The sequence below is a fragment of the Hypomesus transpacificus genome, chromosome 9 (genome assembly GCF_021917145.1).
Source record: "Hypomesus transpacificus isolate Combined female chromosome 9, fHypTra1, whole genome shotgun sequence".
Taxonomy (NCBI): domain Eukaryota; kingdom Metazoa; phylum Chordata; class Actinopteri; order Osmeriformes; family Osmeridae; genus Hypomesus; species Hypomesus transpacificus.
The window spans coordinates 16467133-16492879 of record NC_061068.1 but is presented as its reverse complement, the minus strand read 5'-3'; the positions used below and the strand labels follow the sequence as shown (position 1 = coordinate 16492879).

At 43.7% G+C, this 25747-nt stretch overlaps 1 protein-coding gene across 4 annotated transcripts in view; it reads right to left on the bottom strand.

Annotated features, from left to right (window-relative positions):
- Positions 1-25747, bottom strand: part of plxnb1b (plexin b1b) — a 74192-nt gene that overhangs the window by 42478 nt on the left and 5967 nt on the right. For 2 of the 4 annotated variants that reach the window (XM_047024985.1, XM_047024986.1), the window contains exon 2: positions 13547-13649. The exons of the other annotated variants lie outside the window; for them this stretch is intronic. The gene's annotated coding sequence lies outside the window, so the exon portion shown is untranslated. The remainder of the gene's footprint in view (positions 1-13546; positions 13650-25747) is intronic. 4 annotated transcript variants of the gene reach the window in all.

The following is a 25747-nucleotide window of genomic DNA, read 5'->3' as shown; positions in this document are numbered from 1 at the left end:
TCTGTGTCTATCTGATCACTGATGATACATATCTAATAACATAGAACAATGTCAACTGACTATAAACTGACAGCTGAATGTCACCAAGGCACAAGGACACACACACATATATACATATATATATATATATATATCTCCATTGTTTACGGGGGTATAGTGTATTTTATAGTATTCTGTGTACTGTATATTGTATTTTAGTAGTTAGGTGTATATTGTAAATTGTGTTGTGTAACAGATGTGTAAATTGTGTCATATACAAATTTGGGGTAATTGATATACTGCTATGAACTGCACCCACGACTTTCACCCACTGTTGCACTTGTGCATATGGTTGAGTAAAATTAAAGGGATTTGACGTTATTAAGCAGTGTTTTTTTAAATATTATAAAAGTTTGTAATTATATTCTGCCGTACACTGTCTGTCTGTCTGTGTGTGTGTGTGTGTGTGTGTGTGTGTGTGTGTGTGTGTGTGTGTGAGAGTGAGAGTGTTTAGGCAAGTCCACTGAACTCGTAACTTATGGTAAGGCTGACTAAACATAAAACACCAAACACACACACACACCTTTCTGTCGTAGCCTGGGTAATAACGAGCGATGCAAAGATAGGAAGAGCAAGAGAGAGAGACAGAGAGACAGAGGGTGAAATGTTAGTATGACCACTGTGCTGTCTGGGCACTGCTGAATGATGTGTGTGTAAAACATAGCCCATGTACAAAGCACCCCTTTGTATTCCTGTGTACCCGATGCTGTGTTTCCATAACGTCGCCTCCATAAAACACTGGGTGTGGGTCCCTAACAGCGCGGGCTGACAGACCTTCCAGGGGTGAAAATGATGCCGTAAAAAACAGCGAGGGGAGCACCAGAATGGGAGCTGGAGTCGTTTGAACCGCTGCACCACAGCAGAGGGTTTAGAGAGGCACTGAGGGGTCTGGAGGGCGTCTCAATACTCTCTCTGGCCCGAGGTAGACTCCAGTCGACAGAAAACACAGCATCGAGGACAGGAGATGGGAAACTCCCCTACTAGAGTAGAGGAGTAGGCTATTGGGATTTCAGAAGTGTTGGTGGAGTCGCCTCCGTAACAACTAAAACCTACAGAAAGTCGTATGCGACATAGGTGCATTCCATGGGTTCTAGAACACTCACTGAATTCTAGATGGTTGACTAAATACTAGAAAATGAGCCTAAGGCCGTGTTCACACTTGACTTCTTTTTTTTTTTTTTTTTTTTTTAAAGCGCTGCCTTTTGAGCGCCTTTTGGGCGCCTTTTGGGTGCCTTCTGGGTGTCACGGCCACAGCCGTGCCCCCCTATTGTTTTTGGTTTTGCCCTGCCCTAGTGTTTCCCTGTCATTGTCGTCACCCCACCTCACGTCGTGACACTGGGCGCCTTTTGCCTTTGCAGAAAAGCGCTGGTTGACGTCAAGCGCCTTTCTGACCAGAATTTTGTAACCTGAACGGGAATTATATATTCTAGCGATACATTATTATCCGTTATTTTCCGTTGGTTCCTTATTGATAGCTAGCTACTATGGCCAATAAAATGCAATTACTTGCTTTAGCTTTGGCATTTGAGGAGCCATAGCCTGGTAACTAAGGTAGAAGGTTACTAGGGAAGGTACACTCGTACCTACTCTCCTCGTCCTGATTGGTCAGCTGTCAAAAAGGCGCTTGACGTCACCCAGCGCTTTTCTGCCAAGTTAAGAAAATTGTCCGCTGCATTCAGCGCCTTTTTAACTGCAACCCTAAGGGAAAATGAAAAAGGCGCTAAAGGCAGCACATTTTTCTGAAAAAAGAAGTCAAGTGTGAACACGGCCTAAAAGGTTCATGCATTCTCTTTTTCCTTCCTGTTTCCCTTTTTCTTGTTCTCTTACATAGTTTTGATAGCAGGTGGGCCATGCATGCAGTTAAATCTGACATAAGTGGCAGGCTCACATAACACTGCACAAACACATGAAGCATTTTCAAAAAGTACAAATTGTATACAACATAGTGCATTGTAATTCTAGATGATACATGATTGGAAATGCATTCCAAAAACAACAGTGCTGTACTAGACCACCTTGAAGCCTCTCCTTCTACACCATGCATTACTACACCCTCGGGCAGATGTGCATAACTGTGCCTGCCCGGGAAGTATGTAGGGAAGACTGGAGGAGTGTGAAAATAAACAAAAAGGGAAAAGATAAGGGCTTTGGCGGATTCCTGAGGTCAACTTGCATAATGTTGTTGACATCCCAGTTGAGTGTAAGCTTGGCGAGTCTCACAAGAGGACTTTGGATCGGCCACACGGGCACGTCTGTTTTACGATGTGGGGGTGAGAATGGTCCTTGAACTGTTGATGGACAGTGGCTGTAGTTTTGGTTATTAGTTTGAGAGGGAGGGAGGGAGGGAGGTACGGAGGGAGGGAGGAGAGAGAGAAGAGGAGATACGCCTCCTTTTTGCATGCCTGTCCTTCAGACCACCTGTCTGCTGTCCTCGTCTCTCTCTCTCCCTTTCTCGCTCTACCTTCATCGTTGTCTTTATCTCTCCTTCCCCTCCCCCCTCTTGCACCCTCACACACACACAGCCTTAATATTTTCTTCCGTCTTACTTTCTTTTCCGGCTTCTTTTGCCTCTTTTGTTTTTACATCTCAACAGGACCACACTCCTTCACTCCTTTCTTCTCTGCCTGAATCGTTTCCCTCTCCTTTTCCCCCTGTATTTCATTCCACTATTCATCAGTCTCTTTTCAGATATTCCCTGCCTATTTTTACACCACCCACCCACCCTCCCTCCCCAACTCTACACTCCTCCCTCTCATCCGATCTACCACCACCCCAAAAAGAAGCCACAATGTTCCTCCCATGTGTGTCTGCCCTATTCTTCCAAACCATAAACACAGCCTGCTCTTAAAACACTTGACATTTCGACTTGAACCCCCCCCCCCCCCCCCCCCCCCCCCCCCCCCCCCCCCCGAGCACATTTAACACACCCTGCAGAGGTCCTACCACCAACCAGGTCTTAAAGCCAAGTGTGTGCAATTTAGTGTTTAAATCCCCCAACTTTCAATTAAAAGAGAAAGCCTCACTGAAGAACTGGAAAAGGTCTTGTCTCCTGGACGGAGATGAATTGATAGCCGAGCAGATTCCACGCGATTCTTTGGAAGCACAGGTGTTTAGTGCAGACGGAAAATGTATCACCTAGGACCTCTTTTGGAATGCATTGGGCTTTACCCGACCATCATTGCCATTACTGTGTGTTACACGATCATGCTGTTTCGTTTTGCTTGTTATTACAGCAACTCGAAGCATCTTCAATGATGGCCATTGAAGTGATCCATTCAGTCTAAACTATATCTGAGGGGCTGTGTGAAGGGATGGAGATGGTGGTTGTGTTACATACCACCTCACTCATTACTTTTAGCCCGAGGAGTTTCTTTTTTTGGGGGGTGGGTGGGGCACTTATGATGTTTAAAAGTGACGGGCCAAACAAACTAGAGCTTATACATGAGTGTGTGCGAGTTTTGAAGGGGTTGTGGACAGTGTTTGGGATAGGGAGGGCTTTGAAGGCGGTACCCCACCCATATGAGCGAGTGATAACAGAGAAAGGAAAGAGTGTGTGTGTGTGCGTGTGCGTACACACAAGGCGCGGTAGCACTCCACAGTCAAGTCTCACACCTCCACTACAACAGTATCATTCATCACTGTGTCCCAGATAGGACAAGGGTCACCAGCCCTCCCACACACACACACACACACACCATAAACCCTAACAGTTGCCCAGCGTAGTAAACATCTTAACAAGAGCTGTCTGACCTGACCTTGAATCGAACACACACACACACTTTTAATTTAATCAACACCCCACCAAGGATGAAACTGTAGAATGTTTAGTCTAGGTACATAGAGAAATTAGATGTTCTCAGTAACATGTCATTACTGAATTGCAACAGAACATCCAGCATACTCAATGGAGTCAGATGGCTGAGCGGTGAGGGAGTCGGGCTAGTAATCAGAAGGTTGCCGGATCGTTTCCCCGCCGTGCCACATGATGTTGTGTCCTTGGGCAAGGCACTTCACCCTACTTGCCTCGGGGGAAATGTCCCTGTACTTACTGTAAGTCGCTCTGGATAAGAGCGTCTGCTAAATGACTAAATGTAAATGTAAATGATATACCAGGGCTTGATCCTGTAACCAACAACAAAAACAACGCTCCTACAGAACCCAATTTGGGTCAGCTTCAATGGCAGCTATTGAAGACAATAGCTACTATGATTTGTCATGAATTGAACATATGGTTTGAATATATGGAGTGAAGAATGACTGTCCAATGTGATCAATACAGACATGTACGCAGCTGTCCAGACACTGATAAACACGGCAGCTCAAAATTCTAAGACACGCAGATACACGTAGGCAGCACACATTCAGACAAAAAGAAACCACACACGCACACAGGCAGACAAACACACACACAATGAAGTACAAAAAAAGCATGCAAATGTTGGTCACAAATGTGCACACACACACACACACACCTACACAAACAAAGCCAATGGAAGTTCAAGCCATTCCAACCTCTTCACTCTGACAGAGTAAATCCATACCCTGCACAGTCATCAAGCCTAACCTGAGGGGATATCCACTCCAGTCATAAAGCTTAGTCGCAGGCTATAGGGGAATCCTCTGCCCCAGCCCTGCACACCCCTTCATATGCCTACTAATGGTTCGGTCCACACATCTACCCACCCAAGGGGCCAGCCAAACCAATCAGGAGCAGACTGGGACAAGATGACGGGTAATTTTGGGGGTTACATTAACCGACAAAATCTTGTGGTTTCACCCTCCAGATCTCCTAATAGGGTGGTGGGGGTGGTGGTTTTTCTAATCCCTTCTGTTCCTAGACCAGGGGATGGACAGCTCCATTTAAAACACAATAGACATCCAGCCAGCTTCCCCATCACCCTCCTGCTGATTCCAAACAGGACTGGAGGACTAAGGCGTGTGTGTGTGTGTGTGTGTGTGTGTGACGAGTGGGAGTGGGGGTTGGCGGGAGGATAGATAGTTACAGGAAGGGTGATGGTGGAGGAGGGAAAGGGGTCAGCACACAAGCACGATAACTCACACAGTCGATATGTACAGTATATGTACAGCCTACGCACTGCCAACATACTTGTATATCGATTCCCAAGCAAGTACATATGTAAACCGAGCACAAACCATGAGCACACACCCACACACACACACAGAGGCAGTGTATTGACCTCAGAAACACCATGACCACAGCAGCCCCCGTAGAGGCCCAGATGAGCTCTCTCCTGTTAACGCTGGTAGGCCAATCAATAAATGAGATTGACCTACTCTCTCTTGCGCGCACACACACACTCTTTCTCTCACACACACACAAACACACTGTCAACGCCTCCACACAGATCATTTATTCTACACCTTTACATAAACACAAAAAAAATCAGTGGCATACTATAACCTAGAAACATGCGCGCGCACACACACACACACAGCACTGTCACCGCATCACTTATTCAACGCCTACACACACAAAACACAAGAAAACTGAACTCATGGTGCACACACTAAACTTACTAACACAGACACACATACACACACACATACACACACACACACACACACACACAACTGTGTAAATACCATGGAGTAATTGTATGGAAAACGATACTCGACTAAGCAGGAACAATAGACCGTATGTTGCTGAGCATACACGCCAAGCATTAGCGTGCAATGGTATACTGGTTTATCTGTTAGCCTCGTGGACAGGGTGGGATAATGCTATCAGATCCAATGAGTATCCACAACAAGTGAACTCAGTTAATCAAGTGAATCAGCTGTTGTTTTGCTCTCGGTAAGAGCTGGTTTCTTTGTCAAAGTGGACGGACACGCTGAGGGCTCTGCCTCTGAAACCAGGAGGATGTGTGACTGTACACCTTCAAATCCTGTCTGTAGGGGGGGGGGGGGGGGGGGGGGGGGGGGGGTCACCGTCTCAATGCCTCATCTTGGGTAAAACTGACAGGAAGCCAATTCATATTAATGGACTCTCACCACCCTCCAAGCTAGCTAGATAGTGTCAAGAGCCCATGTAGCTAGGTGGATTTTACTGTGGGAGCATGCATATCAATCATGTTGACATGGAAATATGTGTACTTATACATGAAGGGCGTCATCCCTAAGGAATACCAGTTTAGTTACCCTCTGTTAACAGGGTATTTTCTTATCTCATGGAACAAACAGTGCATGGTGGTAAACGTTGATTGATGAATCTGCATTGTTGAAGATTTCAGTTTGAATTTGTATGAGGAACGCCAATGGGTTTCTAAGACTTCATTTAGGGTTTCTGGCACTAACTAATAAGGGTTCCGAGGAGGATAAAGAGGCCATTTTGCTTCAAAGTGCTGAAGCAGACGCTTGGATCTTTAGGCTTTGAAAGAGTCAGGTACCAGATGCAGAAGCTGGCAGAGGACCACAGAGACCAGTCATTTTGCATGCGCAAACACACACACACACACGCAATTTTGCACCCTATATACACACACACACACACACACACACAAACGATGGCTGCCAACTGTGCCTCCAATTCCCAAAAGTCTTCATTAATTTCTCTTTAGCTTGGTCCAGCCTCATCAGGAAGCCTTGTTCTCCAGCGCTTGAGAGGCAATCAAAGACGCTCAAAATAAAAGAGCATCTACTGCTTTGTTTGCGCCAAGAAAAATGGAGCCCGCCGCGATGGCCATATTTAAAAATAAAAAGACCGCCGTCCACTTAACCCTGTTAGGAGTTTTAAAAATATCGGACCCGGCACCAAACAGTCTCTCAACCACAATGTAGCCGTTGTGGGAACTAATGTAAGGTACTATAAGGACCACAGTGGGCCATACAGTAATGAGTCATACTCTGATTGGAGGAGAATCCTTTCATGGTACAGAGCAGGGCTGAACAGTGGGGGCTGGTTCCAATTATTTGTCAGCTTGCATTGAGCTGGCATAAGAGAGGCTAGTGTGAGTGAGGATGCAGGGTGTGTCATGTCATGTCAGCCACCTGGGGATAGTTGTCCATTACTGATCAGGCCCCATGTGTGTTTAACTGGTCCACTGGGCATTGTTGAGGGAAAGTCTCACCCTCTGGCTCCAAAACCTGCCCATTGTCTCCTTAAATCTACTTCTCTTTTTTTTTTCTCTCACGGGGGCCTTCTTTCTTCTCTACCTCCATCTGTCATCGACGTTGCCTTTCTTCATCTTCTTTTGTTTATTTTTTTATCCGCATCCATCTGTGAATCTGTAGGTCTATCTTTGGGTCGCCATTTTGGAGAGGCGAGATGGACAGAGGATGGGATGGAGACGAAACAAAAGCACAAACAATCCTGATGTTTCCATCCTTTCCAACCCTGTCACACTACATAGGAATTACTTAATGTCCAAACTTTTTGTCCACATTTATCTTTGAAAATGTTTAACACATTTTGTACTTAACCTATCCCACTTAAAATTCTAAAATCAAACCCACCAACGAATAAACAAATACAAAAAGGAAGACCATACCACAGTGGGGCAGAACACAAGTTAGTATTCTCCCACTGAAATACATTTGAATAACAAAACACACCACAGCCAATGGCCCAGTTGACAAAGAAAGCAACTAATTAGCACAAATATTATAACAAATGCACTGTCTGTGCTTTAAGGAATTTTCTAGGCCATGCTTGTTGGTCACAGCAGTGTAACCTTAGATGCTATTAGCTATCCATCAACAGCCTTTGATTGACAATTTCAATTTCTATAGGGGTATATATTCTTGTATTCTTGACCAACAATGGCAGGGCTGCATCGTAGATTATCCACATGCACAAGAGGATGGCAGCCATTTTAAGCTCTCCCTTCAACCATTTTCTTTCAAGTCAGCTAATTACAACCTATAAACCTGTGAAGGAAAAGATGACCCAGTTTTTTCTTCACCATTCACAGGTCTTCTCATTTGATGGCTCAGGACATTAATTTCCTTAACATCTAAGAGGGCTGAACCACTCTGCAAAAGCCTTACTCCTTCCTTGTCAATCATTTCTAAAAAGTTATGTACTTAAGGAAATAGGGCATTAGATTGAAAATAATATGCATAACTAGACTACTAGCAAACGTCACAGATGGTCATGCCGTGATTATGATTCTGGACAGTTTCTAAGGTGGGGAAGCCAGGGATGGATGGATGGATGGATGGAGGTGACTTTGGAAAATGGAGATGAGGATGACCAAGGAGAGAAAGTCTGCTTTGTCTCTTTCTACTGTCTCTCTGTTCAGTCTCTCACTCAGTGTCTCTCGCTCCCTGTCTCTCTCTCCCTGTCTCTCTCTCTCAACGTCCCTCTCTCCCTGTCTCTCTCCCTGTCTCTCTCCCTGTCTCTCTCCCTGTCTCTCTCCCTGTCTCTCTCTCTCTCTCTCTCTCTCTCTCTCTCTCTCTCTCTCTCTCTCTCTCTCTCTCTCTCTCTCTCTCTCTCAACGTCCCTCTCTCTCTCACTGGTTCTCTCTAAGGCTAAATGACATGATTTGATTACTTCTGTCTGCTTGTTATGACTACTGCTCCCTCATTTAAGTAAAGTCACCTTGCTGCACAAAGAAAAGTGTGCAGATAAGCTAGACGATTGCAGAGTGCGATTACATCGCAACTTTATTAGCTCTTTTGGTACAAGAATGGTCATGCAGAAACTGCCTTGCTAAAGGCCAGGGAGGATAACGGGGAGAAAACACAGGAAAAGGCCTGAGGGCTCGTTTCTTAGGTGGAGGGCTTGGCTGTAGTGAGACAAACTGTAATATGAGTGTGTGTGTGAGTGTGTGTGTGCATGCATATCATTTTTGTTTACTCAAAATTCTGGAGCATGGTGATGTGTCTCATCCGAAATGTGCAGACCTTCCAGACATATGGTTGCTCACATATTACAGTCCCTTTGGGAAATGTTGTTTTATGATGAGAGGACACTTTCTGAAATAACCACATCCTTTTGTGCACTTTAAATCGTGAGGCGAGACAGAGACCTTGTACACATCTACCTTGTAGATTGTTTGTGACACCATGAAATGACAACATCTCTTTTACAGGACACCCAACAATACCTCAGTGTTGATCTTGTTTTTCCTTAAACCAACAGAATAACAAAAGGCAGCTCTAGTATATGTGTCATAAATAGCGTGTTCTACATGACTATGGCAGTCCGCAGCTTGAGTCAAGTGAATGTCTGGAAAACAGCAGCGCTGTGGTCACAGGGCGAGGGGTCATCTTGTCAGAACCCTGTGAAGACGTCAGCACGGCACAGGCAACAACCCGCTTTTGTTCTCAAACCTTGTTGATGCAGTGAGTTCACACAGAGAACACCTTTTGGTCACATGAAACGTTTCAACCCAGCCATACTTATAACCCAGCCATACTTATAGTCTTTGAATATGACCACAATTGAACCTCGTCGTTCACACAGCATGTCCAGACATTTCAAGAGTGGAGGCTCCACCCTGTCACACACACACACACACCTGAAAATATCCCAAATCTTTACTGGGAGTGTGTAGGCTGAGTTCCCTCTCGAAAACGCTGTGTCGAATTTTCATCTAGGGCTGTGTCGTGCTAGAGTGATGGTACAGTCAACTCGAATGATGGAACTGAGTTACAGAGAACAGAACTTGGTGACACCTGGGACTTTGGCAGACCTGGCAGGAATAAACATGGAATAACCTACACAGTCTCCAAGTCTCCTCTCTCATCCTTGAAGTCATCAAACAGCCACTACCCTCACTTCAACAGGGCTGGTCTGTGGAAGCAGACAGGTTGGTTCTAAGTAGGTTCACTCCACAGTCCCCCTGACTGAAGGGTTTCTTATCAGACCCCCTGATGTTAGTTAAGAAGTCTGATACGATTAGAGGCAGTCTAATCTACAGCTGCCTCGGGCCGGCCTTAGTTTTATACCAAACCTCCATCAGGATGGCGCACAGTTGAAATGTCTCTATGGGCAGGAGTGATGGGGAGGGCGAATGTGTGCATTTGAGGTGTGTGCATGTCTGTGTGTTATAGCTCAAAGCTGACATTAAATTGGCAAACCTTTTTTGTCAAACAAACTGTGATCCCTTTAGACTTCAAGGTCCAGGGCATAGTCAGTTTGTCCATCTGTCCTTGGACCAGATTGTGAACAATCAATCTGATTATGAATCTTAACTCGGAACTCATTTCCACATCTGACCATATTAAATAAATGTGCCTGACTACAACTTCACATAGGACGCCTTCATGTCTGAGTCCTCCACTTATTTCACGACATCATTCAAAGCAGAGGACAACGGTTTCAAGACACAATCCTAATTTCTCCTTCTTATGTACTTAAATACTGTAATCTATTTTATAGTATGTGCATGGTGGCAGATCATTCCTGCAAGACTGAGCTCTCTTCCTGTGATTAGTCCATGTGACAGGTTTAAAAAGCATCATGGCACGGTGTGGTTGACTTCAGTATGGCACGGTGTCTGAGACAGGTGGGCCATGTTCTGTGGTCTGCTGAGGGTTACGTTTTTTGTGCACACCAAAACACACACACGCACTAAAACACACACGCACAAACACTTCCCCTGCTGGGGTTTCCTGTCTGCCCCTTGCTGATATTTTCCCTGTAATCTATTACTCGGCTACTCATCTCCGGTCTGGTTTGATAGAGGTGTGTGTGTGAGTCTGTGTGTGTGTGTGTGTGAGTGAGTGTACATACACGCAGATATACATGTAGATACATGCAAATTCACAGACTACTCAAATAACAATGGAGGCCTTTAAATCAGGATTCGCCAAACACTGGTCAATGTTTCCCCAAACATATTTTTCTCTGTGCTGACAAAGTCATAATGTTCAAGACAGATCGCATAAGAGCAGAGAGACAGAGAGTCTCAGACAGACTGAGATTTTCGAGATAATGAGAAAGATCAAAAGAGCTCTAGAACAAGACAGAGGTCCAGAAAAAGAGAGATAGTGAGAGAGAGACAGATCAAGACAGAGATTGAGAGAAAGAGACAGGCAGAGAGAGACTAGGATTGCACAATATACATACGACAAATAATCGATAGAATATAGGCAAATGTATATTATGTATCATTCCCATTATGAAATGATAGCCGATAGAGCCAATAATACCAAGCCAATATCGCTTTTGTTGACTTGACAAACACAGCACGCTGTTGTTGTGCTCATGCAGTCAAACTGCTGCAACTGTATAGGTAGGACCACACCGTGTAAACAAATAGCAGCAGGCCTACAGACTAGAGAGCCAAACATGTAGTTTAGTTTAATAGTACATGTTCCAAAGTAATGTGCTTTACGAGAAAAAATAAATGAACATCTGAAGACTCAGAACTACTCTTTGTTTTCGTTAACAGCAGTGATGTCAGGATTGGTTAGTTCAGAGCTATGGAATATTATATCATCCATCTTGGTCACTACATCTTAGCCTTTTGTATACCTTTTTACACCAATATAAGCACTACATGCAGGGTTTTTTCAAATGCTGTTAAACCTAAATATTGACGATGCGCGTTTCAATTTCCCCCCATTATAACAACAGCTTCTCCGGTTCCAAAAGTCCCCAAAACTCAAGACTGATACTGGCATGATCTAATGGGTCCCCTGATTAGCCCCAAAGCTAATACTCTGATGAGATAAAGCGCAACCAAGGGGTGGAACCTAGGGTTAGGGTTACTTCTTTTTTATATATATATATATATATATATATATATATATATATATATATATATATATATATATATATATATACAAAAACATGGAATTATCCGTTCTCTCATAAGTATAGGGCATGAGAAGCAGGCAATTATCTGTTATCAGTATTGGCTGAAATCCATATTGTGCATCCCTAACGGAGACAGAGAGAGACAGGCAGACAGAGAGAGAGAGATCAAAGAGAGAGAAACTGTATTTTCTGAGTGTGTATGTGTGTGTGTGATGACCAGCTGGGTAAACACACTGAGGCCAGGCACTGTTATTGTGTTGGGCCCTGGATGAGCTACTGGGCGTTGGGGGGGGGGGGGGGGGGGGGGGGGGGGGGAGAGGCAAATCTCAGCCAAAACACCACTCCCTCAATCAAATCCCTGTGTGCATGTGTTCACGCACATGTGTACATACACACAATCATAACAACCCCCCTCAAAGTGAGGTTACAGTGAGAACGCAGACAATAACAACCCACTCTAGAGGCCCTTGCCTTGAGGCCGCCGGCTTGTGCGAGTGAAGGGATGTTTAAACAGTGACCAAATCACAGGCTTGGCTGAGTGCTAGAGCCATAATTATTGTGCTTAGAGCTGCTGGAGCTAATGTGGACAACCTGGTGACTAAGGGATATGAGAAACAGTACTGTAAACCTCAGACGTACAACAAAAAGGTTAGAGGTAAGGAGACAGCAGAATGCTGTCATGTGACACCTGTTGTCATCCTGCTAATATCAGGATTCTAAATGATCTGCTGAAAAGGGAACCTGAGGACGTTAGCCAAATGTTTCTCTATACGTGTGAATGTTAAGTGTAGTGTGACAGCAGGAGTTGAATCCCGGAGTTGGGAGGCCTGGCAGAACCAGAACATGGTCATTCCCTGTGACATAATAGTGGTTTACAGTGTAATTGAGACACTTGTTTCGCCACATGGTCTGTGAGGAAAGGTTAAAGGAGGTGCAAAACAGCTTGAACAGCCGTCTGGGTTCAACTACAACAGCTTCCTCCCTCCCTCTTTTTCCCCCAACTCTCCCTCCCCCCTTTAACCTTTCTGACCTGGGAGAAAATACCCAGATCCAACTGTGATTTTTCACAGTGTGATCAAACCACTGGGATTTGAGGGAGCATTGGAAGATGGGAACCCTTGCAAAAACTGGCAACACAACAGAAGAAATCGGAAAGGGGGGGTTATGTTTCTAGTTTATGTAACCAAGGTCAGCAGGAGAGAAAAATAACAATACCCCCCCCCCCCCTTCCCTCCCCAATAAGCAGCAAAGGAGTAAGAGAAGAGGGTTGACCAAGGACCAAAGGAAAGGAAATATGAAAACAAACTGATAAAAGCTACTGTAGAAGGAGGGAGGGATTTTTAGTGGGTTAAGCTCCCTCGGCTTCTGTTTGTGTGTGTGTGTGTGTTGGAAGGGGTGGGGGGTAATTGGGACCAGATGTTGACACTTTAAATAGTTGCTGAATGTGCTGGGATGTGTTTGTGAGTGTGTGGGATCTTGTCACCAGAGGTGAAGGAACCCAAAACCCAGACGGTGAGCTTTTGTATCATTCAGATGGATTGAAGGACGTGTCTAGAAGGATTACGTCAGTGCTCCCTGCTTTGTCTAGTAATACAGCACAAAATGTAAATAATCTTTGGAAATCATAATGTGTCCGAGATCTGGACCCAGCACTGCTACTTCAATATCAAGAAATCTTATGATCCGCCCCCCCACACACACACACGTGGTCTTTCCAGCTATGTTGATTCCGTGCCATTCCCACCAATTTAAAAATAGTTTCCAATTGTCTAGTCTTACCTTTAGAATTCCTTGTTTGACTGTTCTATCCTTGACATTTCAAACTTGACAATCCAAACGTAAAATTTGAACTTGCTGGACCCCCATATGAAGCAAGTGAAACCTAAAGATAGAAGAAATATGATTAATAATCTTACAATGACCTTGGAGTGCATTCATCAGCCCTGCAATGGTCTAGGTTAATATATGATAAGGTGTTACAAACAGTAAAACAATTAAGCTTTCTACACAAATCTTTAGCATGAAATAGTTTTATGTCATAAGCCTTTTCAAAAACGTAACCCTTGTGTTATCTTCGTCATTGTGACCCACCGTGTGACCCACAACTTTACCGCATACAAAAACAAAGTGAAGCTGTCTCAGACCCCCCACATTGCGAAGGTTAAAATAAATTATTTTTATTTGTTTTTGTATTGTGTAAAATTGGGTAAACACAACAATGGTTCGTTATGAACCTTTGGGTCATGTGACCCGAAGGCAGCACAAGGGTTAATACACACTACATCTTCATTCGTGCTAGCCAGGTGAGGCCACCATGCACTGGCCGAGAACAAGGCACCTTTTGTCTGAGGCAACAATGGAAGCCTTGCTGAACATGGTGGAGCAAAGCCGGTTACAAAAGTCACCTAAAAAAGGCTACCACAGAGTAAAGAGGTTTGGCAGAACACAATGCACTTTCATGAAGTCCAACCGTAGAAGAATTTCCCAGGCTTTACATTGGAGTTCATAAAAGAAACAACTGCATTCAGAATATAACATGTCAAAGATGTGCAGCTACAATGCAGTGCAATAAGATGCTTTGAGTCATTATGACTGGGTACTACAGATATTATGTTTTTGGTCAGGTCAAATGGTCGATTCAATTAGGTAAAATAACATAGGAACTCGAGCTAAAAACTGCAAATTCAAATAAAGCAATCATCAAATGATCAGACACAACATTGTGTCCGGACTTTACCGAAACCGCATTGCCAACAAGACTACACATCAATAGTTAATTCACCACCAAAAGATCACAAGGCTTATGATATGCCAGCATTTGGTTTGTATCAACTTAATATTTGTACACCTAGCCACATTTTGGTAAACAAAAAAATGGTACCCAATGGCATTATCATGATTCGTCTTCCTACGGTAATATCCTTTTGGTCATCTTCTTGTCAAATCCATACCATGCAGAGGACTTCAAAATGATGGAGAACAAAAGACACGTCACAGTCACGGCCAGGAATGTTGCTTATACACATGGGCCAAAGCTTGGGCCAATCCCCAGAAAACTCCCTTCAGGTTGTGAAAGGAGAAAGTAGTAACTTATACATCTTTGCCCTGAGGTTTCAACAAGCATCTGATGTCTTAGCCCAATCGCCAAGGCAACCGGTTTTACCAGCTCAGGAAACCTTTCAGGGTTCCGTCAGCTGATCCTCCGTCAATCCAGGATCAGAAAGAATCCCTACTCCTGGATCTGCTTGGTCTTGCATTGTGACTACTCCCTCAAGCCCAAGCAGAAAGAGTGGCTCGGTCATAGAATAGGCTCATTAATCTGTGAACTAGCCTGAGACCGCTAGGCCCAGGTTGACGTCAGTTGAAAGGAGGGGGTGGGGGGGACTGCCCATCCTGAATACTTTCTGGTGATGTTGATACTTTTAGTGTTGGAAATGTGAAGCATCTTCACCAGACATCTTGTTTGTTTGACCCTTATTGGACTTCCTCTTTGAGGATTATGACCCATTTTGAGCACAATGGATAATCAGTTCAGGTAAACATCCCCAAGACGAACGTATCATAGAGGGAAGAACCTCAAGCGAGGGCAGTTTATCTAGGATCTACATTGTGAAAGTGTGCTGTGTCGCTTTGCTCAGCTAACTGTGACAGGGAGGAAGTGGTCTGCTTACAAGGCTTGGCTAAATAGTGACAACCGAAGCACCCTTGTACGCTGGCACTCGCAGAACAAAAAAGGGGACGACTTACTGTAATTTAGGCAGACCGTAACTCATTGTAACATCCGGGGATCCGGATGTTTTGTGAGTAAAGTTCCCATTGTGGCCCTGAAGTGGGAATGTGCTCATTTCAACTAGACTTCCCATTGTCAGGGACTGTACGGTGACTCAACTAGTGACATAGCGTGTTCGCTCAACCCTACCAAAATTGGTGGGCTGCTGGACCAAACAGAGGGATGATTGTCCCCGAACACACGCTCTGGGGGGTGGGTTACATCACACTCATTGTGCTGAGAGTCCTCTCCAACACACCAAATCGACAAGTGTTTTTTTAACCAGGTCAAACTCAACATTATGCAGGTCAGATGGACAGAGAAAACAGAGGAGTGAACAAGACCTTATCAGACAATACCATCTCCTTCTGCAAAGGAGGAACAAATGTCAAAGCCATTTGGACACTCAGGATTTTTTTTTATTGTGGAACCCAAATGTAAGCTCCCACGAGCACACACACACACTTTCACTCTACTAGCTTAACTATTCTTGCATTTCGAAGAGCTTTGGAACACACACACATAACCGAAATACATCAAAAAGAACCAGCACTTAAACTAGGGAAATGACACGTGATGTCATCAAAACCAATGGTGCCACAGCTCTTTAAAACGACCACGTAGTGTTCCTTTAAGCAGTCAGTCTACAATTAAATACACAAAAAGGCAGCAATCTTTTCCTCTAGAGTGGAGAATAAATTGTTGCCCAAATATGACTCTGAACCCTGTCCAAAAGTCTGTGCCCTCTCAGGCCTCTTGGCACATGGCTAACGCCAACCCTAATTGCTTCCTTCCGGGGCTAACAATATTTGAAAGGCCACAGACTCCAAGAAAGTTATGCCAATGCCAGGCATCTCAAAAAACATAAGGAGGCATTGCGGCTTTCCTTTCTTTATGACTGTTTGGTAAGTTGTATTGTGGGTCAGTCAAGGAGGCCAGGCGATTATTAGAGATGAACCACATCTCCTGTTTAGCGTATATGAGCCGTTTTCCATCAAACAGACCTTATGGAGTGCCATCCCTTCAAACCAACCGGGATCGTCGATCATTTGTGCCTACCAGTACTGCACTGCTGAACAAGCTGTCAAACCAAAAGAACTGAGCCTCTGTGTGAGGATGCCGCACCTTATAATATGTAAAGCACTTTGGTGATGTGATGTCTATAGGCCTGTGATTACGTTGAGATGCTTTGTTGGCGCTGTTGTCATGTTTTTGTTATCATAGTTTTCAGTTTGTTTGTTTGGCTGACGATTGCTGTGGCACATAATTAATTTCCGGTGAGACTAATAAATATATATTGACGGGCAATTAGTCCTAGTTTGACATCATAAAAAGATGGGAACGCTCACTGATTCAGAATGTGAAGCACCGGGATTACGAGATAGCGGACAAGTTCATTTCTGTAGTGCAGCTTATTCATTATGTTGAGTAGTGTTCTAAGCTGGAATGTTATGAAATGGTAAGTGTTGTGCTCAACTACTTCATTAGGCTTCTAGCAGCATTTTTGCAATGGCACGCACACAGACTAAGCCTCTAAATTTAATCTGACAGCAACACAATCTGCTTCTCATATTAGCATGTTTCCCTTTTTCAAATCTGCAAGTGGAAAATACATTTGAGTTGGTGTGCAGTAGCCCCCCCAAAACACACACATACTGACCGGGTTATCAGCTAGGTCTCATCTGCCTACAATCATTACCAATGCTTTTTTAACTCCCAGGGCTAGGGGTCATCATCCTCCCCCGTCGATATGGAAACAGGAGCAGACCAACGGGGTCTGGATGTGTCGGGGGGGGGGGGGGGGGGGGGGCTGAGCGAGGCTATTCTCCTGGTTCTGGTAAATGTGGGCAAGTCCCCTCTTTACTGAACGAGTCTTGTATGGCCTTGTTGAATCTAAAGCTAATATCTCCGCCCCCTGTTAACCACTAAAAAGGCTGGGAAACTCAAAAGGCTCAAAAGTGAAGGTTTATTTGTAACATTAAAACACCATACAGAATATGTTATACTGCATCACCTACGAGGAGAGATGATCATCTGAGATATGAAAGAGAAATCTGAAATGGAAAAAGCTCCCCTTCCCCTCCAATGCTGATTTATTCCAATGCTAACCAAGACACTGGAACAAACATGCAGACCAACCAAAGATCTGTGATTGGAGGAAGTTTAATGAGGAAAAAAAACTTCCCACAATTTCCACCCGATTTAAAAACCATAACCGGGCAGAGTGAAGGACTCCCAGTTTAACTGAGTTTGACCTTCTTGGAAGACGGTTTCTGTAGCCAACCGACACTGCAGATGTTAGAGAAACTTACTATAGGAATCAATTTTTACTGGAAATCCACAGGTCGTTCTGTTTGACCATGAACTGCTATTGCTTATATCAGTGTTTTGATGAGTACAGTGTGTGAAACCTAAATTCGACCACATCTTTACAACTGACTTCTACTATCTGGGACGTGGTTGAGGGACAGTCATGGCAATCAATTAGTGGAGTGGTCAATAAAAAGTAGACTAACCGACTGAACTCAGTGTGTGTGTGTGTGTGTGTGTGTGTGTGTGCGTTGGCGGGGTTCAGAGTCAGTGAACCAGAGGATTGTCCAGTGACTTCACAGTGAAACATTGTACACAGACCAGACCACAGTGCGTGTGTATGTGTGTGAGAATGTTCTACCATTTGGAGAGACTGTAAGGAGTAAGGGGCCCGTCAAGAGCAAATACCGCTGGTACATGAACATAATGGCCCCGAGGCAAAATAGACAGTTTGTGTCTTTTGCTTTTGATTGATATATATATACACTGAACTAAATTATAAACGCAACACTTTTGTTTTTGCCCCCATTTTTCAGGATCCCCCCCCCAGACCCCCCAATACAGTAAAACTGCACATTTAAGAGTGGCTTTTTATTGTGGCCAGCCGAAGGCACACCTGTGCAATAATCATTCTGTCTAATCAGCATCTTGCAATGCCACAACTGTGAGGTGGACGAATCAGATTTGTGAACAATATTTGAGAAGTATAGGCCTTTTATGTAAATAGGAAAATAGTTCAGCTCATGACAAATGGGGGCAAAAACTAAAGTGTTGTGTTTATAATTTTGTTTTATATATATATATATATATATATATATATATATATATTTCCTGTGATGCATTGATGCACTCATTGACAAATTATCATTTAAGAGGGTGGTAAACAATGAACATTTGAAACTAGGGGTGCTCCGATCAAGATTTTGGGGGCAGATCACCGATCGCTAGAAGCAGTATTGGCCGATACGAATACCAATCTTATTTCATTTTTGTCTTTTTTCTTTTTTCTTCTTACAGCACCTTAGTATGTTAGACCTTGTACTGTTACTAGTTTGTATAGTTAGACTTGTACACCACTATTCAAGATTTATGATCCCTATAGACCAATTATCACCCTACATCACACAACTGTCAAGCAGGCTCAACTGCGCATGTGGGTTGCAAAAGACGAACTTCTCCCCGTTCTATTACTCTTGGAGTGTCGTTCAGGTCATCATATATCTCTGGCCACTGGATTGCAGGGCTTGATATTAATTTTTTGAGGCTCTTGGCCTTTGGACAAATACATTTACGTTCACTTGTCTATGCACAAAACTTGACCCCGATACCCTTAAATAGCCTGTCCAAGTGATCGGGCAAAACTAGTCTGGCTAACGGAGGTCGCTTTCTCAGGCAAATGACGAATGAAACAGACAGGTTAAAGAAATCCGAGATTCTGGCTATCTTCATCAGGCTCGTATCTACATTAGGCAGTCCTCCCTGACGTTTCTGGTGTAGAATGGAGTGAAATACAACATAGTGCACACTGCCAGTGAGCGAGTCTGACTGAGGCTAACGTCAAAACAGTGTAACTGGGATGTAGTCTCACTCAGATTGCCAGTTTAAACAAATAAGAAAAATAATCGGCCCAGCTGACTAAAAGCAGAATTCCCATATCTCTTGAAAGCTGCCCTGCTCGACTTTTTAAATGTAGAATTGACTGTAAAAGTGTAAAATTATGAACTTTGTGACATGACGTGAAGACATGGTTGCCGCTCGACTATATGCGGTCTGTACCGGGCGACATTCTCACTCAAATTTCAAGACTTTCGTGACCCAAATCAAAATTCTGATGCGACAGATCATTGGGTAATCGCTTTCTCTCCTAAAGGCATGTCCTCCTCGACGCTTTTGGTCTTTTTAAATATAACTATTTGTATTATCCGTGTGGTCCTTTTGCCATTTAAAATGCTATCCTTTCCCGGTTTTCTGCAGCCACAGTGCGCACGCATCCCGATTGTTTACAAACAAATAATTGGTCTATATGTTGAATGTAAATTCCTTGTCTGTGCAAACTTTCATGCCGATTAAACCCCATTCTGATTATGATTAAGGGGTCTATTTGAAGCCTTCTATTTATCATGTAGCATTATCTATTTAACAACAATGTATATTAAGTATTACAAAGAATCGATGATAAAATATTATGAATTAACTGTTTATTTAGTGGCAGGAAACATGTTTAACATATTCCACTCTCTTTCTTAAAAGACGCTTGCTTTTTATAGATGCAACATAAACCATTGCAGCCTATGCTGGGTTGTTGATAACCGCTTATAAATAAAAATAAATAACTATCCTGCCGTATAAGAGTCTTTATACATCCTTTATACACACTTTAGACTATCAAATCTGCAACATAAAAGGCCATAGTCACAATATAGTTTCACATTTCTTTCTCTCAGTAGGAGATAAAGAACCATGGGCAATAAAGTGCACAGCAAAAAAACTAAACAATCGGCTCCTTTGATCGGCCTTTATAGTGCGTACCGATCTGGTTTTTAAAATGATCAGCCGGTAATGATCGGCGACCGATCGATCGGAACACCCTTATTTGAAACCTAACTGCTGCATTAAAAAAATCTTTGCTGAGTTTTTGCAGCAACTGTATGACAAAGTCAGAATGTGCATATTCTTACAATTTCTACATCATGTCTGTTTGGACAATTGTTGGCTGTTATTCTGGTCCATCCTCGTGGGCCTTGTCATTTAGGGCTAAACATTATAAGATTAGATTACAATCAACGTTATTGTCATTGTGCAGAGTACAGGTAAAAACTAGTGACATGCAGTTAGCATCTAACCAGAAATGCAAAAGAATAACATTAAGGTGCAGCAGTTCGAATATCAGTTCCATAAAATGGTAGCTCTATAAATTACACTATGCACAGAGACATAGTATGACAGTGGAGATAGTATAGACAGTGTTTACAGTAGGAGTGTATGTACAGTATGCGCAGTTTGGCAGTATGTGATATTTATGCAATGGAGAGACATGTTGAAAGTATGTGCAGTATATTGTATATATTATATTATCCAGGCAATAGTATTTAATGCATTGTTCACAGGAAAATGTGTTCCCTAATGCGTTTTTCGTTTTCGTTTTAATAGTAGGACTACAGGTTGATGCACACGTTCTGGTACATCCTTATGTATCAGGACATTGTGTATGCATTAGCAATCCTTTTTTTGTTTAACTTTTCACAACAGTGAGTTTGCAATCTCTTTTCATACTGTCAGTATTGTGAGTTTGCAGATGAGGCTTTGGACAATGGACATCGTGGAAACAAAAACATCGAGAGGGCAGGGCATTCGTGTACAGAGCGTCTCTCCTCTGGAACATACTTCCTGTTTCAATCAGGGAGCCTGACACCGTGTTGGTGTTCAAGGCTACTTTAAAAACCTTTAGTACCGCTATGATTTATTTGGTTCTCCACAATCTCTAATCCTACTTTTTTTTTATCTCTCTCTCCCCTAACCCTAAAATGCATGAGCTATAGGCCCCAGCAATAGTTGCATTCTCTAATCCCTGATTAGCTAAGGGAGATGACAAACCATCCTCCAAGACCACAAAATGGATTTGAAATGGATTCTGTACACTCATCCAGTCAGTGGTACAATTTACCATGACATGCCACTGTTGAAGCAGCCTTTTTCATGGGCAGCAAGAATGAGGGCGGAGGGGGGGCGGCACTATAATTGTATGTCTGCCCTCCATGTGCGTGTGTATGACAATCGTGTGTTTTTATTTTCGACCCATTGCTTGACACACTTGGGGTTAACCCCAAGACAGTCCCTACTCTGTCGGAATGTGCTCAGGCCTAACGGTCAGTGTGTGTATCCCTGGACAGTATGCAGAAACAAGGCATGGAAGAATAGATCTGGCCTCTTTTTGTGTTCTGTCTGTCTGTCTGTTTGTCAAATGTAGCTGGACAATGTAGTACTACGCATATAAGGACACAAAGTCTATAAGAGCAGTGTCTGGAACACAGCTGAATTTCACACAGACACATTCAACTGCACAATGTTTATCGCATCAGCTTGGAAGAATGACAGCTAACAGGTCCACAGAGCTAGCTAATAGACCTTTTTCACAACTTCCGTATTTGTTACCGGAAATACGCAATCGTAGTGTAAATCTTCTTCCTCTGTCCAGGGCACAGCGGTAACGGACAAATCCCTCATGGAAAAATGTGTACCCTTTATTTATTTTATTTTTTTGTGACAGTTTTACTCTACCAGTCTTGCAACGTCAGCAAATGTAATTGTTGGTTAATCTGTGAGCGAAGTTGTGAAGACTCTCAGAGAGTATCGGATCCATTTTCTTCTGATGTGTTGACGCTTGACAGGAAGTCAACTTCCCCTACGATTGCGTATTTCCGGTAACAAATACGGAAGTTGTGAAAAAGGTCTATACTGTGGGGCACAGATAAGTCAATGCATGCCTAGCCAACTACCAATATTTACCAATGTTTTGGTAGATGTACATGTTTATATTTATCAATATAAACATAGACGGGAGAAAAATATAATTCATTCTGTATTTCAAACCGTATGGTTGGCAAAAATGAATTTGGGAAAGATGCAGATATTCATTGCATGTATTTGCGTGTGTAAAACAAGCACAGGTTGAAATTGTTCAATGCAAGCTGTTATTCCACACAGCTGTGTGGGTGGTTTAGCATGTGTGTGAGTGTAACGTTCGTTTTATGTGCAAGTGTGCGTATCAAAACAGTAAGCAAGTGATGAAAGTAAGGTCTGCTACCAGAATTTCTTCGAGCTGGATCTTATTAGGACATCTGTGCTGAACACATCCGATTCTGATCCCACATGTGCAGACTTGTGTGCGTGTGTGTGTATGACTACTTGAGAGAAAACTGAAGTTCTGTCTTTGAATAAATGAACTATTCACTATTTGTTTATGGTACAAACCATCCCTGATGTGGGCCAGGTTATACTAAATAACAGAAAATCTCTTAATTACAGCAATTACTGCAAACTCAGGGCAATTTTACAGCTGTTCATGGGATGTGTATGCGATGCTTGCTTGATTGCAGGAAGCCAAACAAACCACAACATGAATTACTGCTCATTGACGTACGCTTTGTAATAAAGTATGTTCCAAATGTGTCTGTCATTGTACAGAACCACAACTGATAAGACAAATGGAGAATGGTGGGTCACGTCAATACTGTGAGAGGTGAACAACCCCACCTCCCGCCCACCCCACTCTTCTTCCAGTTCGGCTAGTCCACCTGAAATAACGCAGCATGTTTCTCACCCTAGCTCCCCAACATTTCCTAACGGGGGAGGGAGAGGGGGTGACAGGTTCTAAGGTTGTTTGTTTCACAGCCTCCTCGCTAAAGTGCGTTCCTGCTGTGCACAGCATGGGCCAGTAGACAACTGTATTGCGTCCTCTGCCTCAAATTCAAACCATTTCAATGCTGAATAGAAAAAAGAACAGAAAAATGAATTAAATGAAACCAGCATGGGTCCGGCAAACGTTTCAAATTTGGAGGAAATTTAACAGGAGAAGTTGGTGGAGGGGGCAAGAAGAGAGGCGAAGATCAACAGACACCTGCACGTCCAGGATGGCCTGGTTGGTTGGGGTTGAAGGAATGTTAATGGCCGTCGGCTCGGAGATAGCTGCCGTAGTGTGTGTGGGTGTGGGGGGGGGGGGCTGCCAATGGAACAGAGGCAGAGATGTGGCGGAGGAGCAGGAGGTAAGAAGACAGACCACCTGGCAGCGAAGCTTCTCTGAGCTCTCCATCAGTGGTGTCTCACAGGTTGGTAGCGCCTTGGGGATCTTCTATGCTAATGCACAACTGCACAGATAGGAAACTTCATGAAATAGTGTGCACAATTATGAGGCTGATACACTCAACAAAAACATTTTCGTATTTTTGCGCTCTGCTTTACAAGACAATTGTCCTGTGGGGAGTGGACCACTGGCATGACATGTTACACCATTTGAAGTGGAGGTCTAAACAGTTTGGTGTGACCTACCGTCAGAGTTAAACCACTCCACAGTTCAACAGAGTGTTGTCATGTGTACACTAATAAGAAGGGTAAAAATAGGAACAGCCAGCCAGCGGTAACAGAATGTGTCTACTAGCTCCTGCCATTGGTGGAGTAATGTGAGGTGGTGTGTGTGTGTGGAGGGGGGCATCGCCCCCAAACCACACCACGCCCCATTCCCAGTACTTCCAGAACTCTTAGTCATGTAGCAACAGAGGGCTAGTTCATTACTACCCCAAACTCCCCGATTAAAGCTACTTGGGCTTTGGGAAGCGGGTGGAAAAGCTTATTCTTCGAATAACATGAACATAAGAGTTATTTTGAAACTGGCTGTAATATGGCACATTCAAGCGCCTATGGTGCACTGGAAGCAGTGTGCAACAGCAAACATGTGCTCGTACCAACTGAAATCCCAGATCGAATAAACACACACACACACTTAGACTCAAGGGTTGGGGGGGGCGGACAATTCAAGAAACACGCAGATACGGATGTTGAGGGAAGAGGATTTGACCCTGGCATTATCCTACTGTATACGTAGGCAGAGCAGGATGAGTGTGATCAGTCACTGAACAACCCAGATTTGAAGCAACAAAGATCTAAATACCGTCATTATGAGTCTAAATAATGCTGTTTTTCATGAAATACTCTGGTTGACAAATAGAATTGGACTTCAGAAACAGAAGATTTCTTCTTATGTGGGTACACAAATTGGTTCAACTTGGCGACAAGTTGGCGACAAAAGGTTGCCAATTGACACCATGAAGTTGGCAGGGGGGAGGGGTGTGGGGGTCAGTAACATCTTTGGGGAGATGACATATGACATCCTAACCTCTGGGAGGTGTGAACTAACAGGAAGTGACATGGTGAGAGGGCAGCCGATGCAGGCCTGTAAAGAAACAGCCCTTTCCCCATCCTGGCACACATCTACATGCACACATCTACACACACACACACATACGCACAAAGGGAGGCAATCTTTAGACAAGTCCGTTTCAGCAGAGGTGAACTTATTTTCCTCAGAGCGCCAAACTTTTCAATGTCCCTTCCAACATTTGTCTGTGGCTCACCATAGCAACCCCCCGCCTTTCCCAGGACAGGGAACATTACTGGGGGGTTTAAGGTGGGGGAGGTTGGGGCAGGGGCTAAGGGAGACCATCCCAGCTTTGGCAGCCACCTTGAGAAAAAAAGGGTGTTTCTGGGGAAACAGAGCTACCCCCCCCCCCCCATCACCACCCCATTCTAAAGACTCCATGGTTCCTGCTTAGCAACGGTGGGCTCTGTCGGCATCCCGAAAAGGCTGCTTTTCACACTGGTGATGTGGCTGCCAAAACCACACACACACACACACTCAACAACTAACGTTCAACAAACTCCCCCAACTAATGTGACAATGACAGATGCCCCTCATATCGGCCCACACCCTCTCAAATGAGTCAAAAAACAACCCTGCCATCACTGAGATGATGTTCTAGTTTGAAAACCTTTGAATATCCATTCTCTTCCAGTCAGGAGTCACGGTGACCGGCCAGCTGTCTGTGTTCAGCCACCAAGTGACCAGTGAAGAATATGACTATTGTAGGGCTACTGATATCTCCTCGCTAGCCTGATTCCAGGGGCATCATCTCAACAGCTTGTCTGTTAGGACAGATGAGCACTGACAGGGACTCCGTTCCAATTTATCACTATGGTTTAGTTCATTCGGTCAGGTTCGTCTGATAGCAGAAGAAAAAATAAACAAATAATATCCAGCTAAACATCATCTTTCCATCATCACTAATCCAGCAAAAGGTCATGCAACTTCAAATATAATAACTGTGTAAACCATGGAATTAATCAAATAA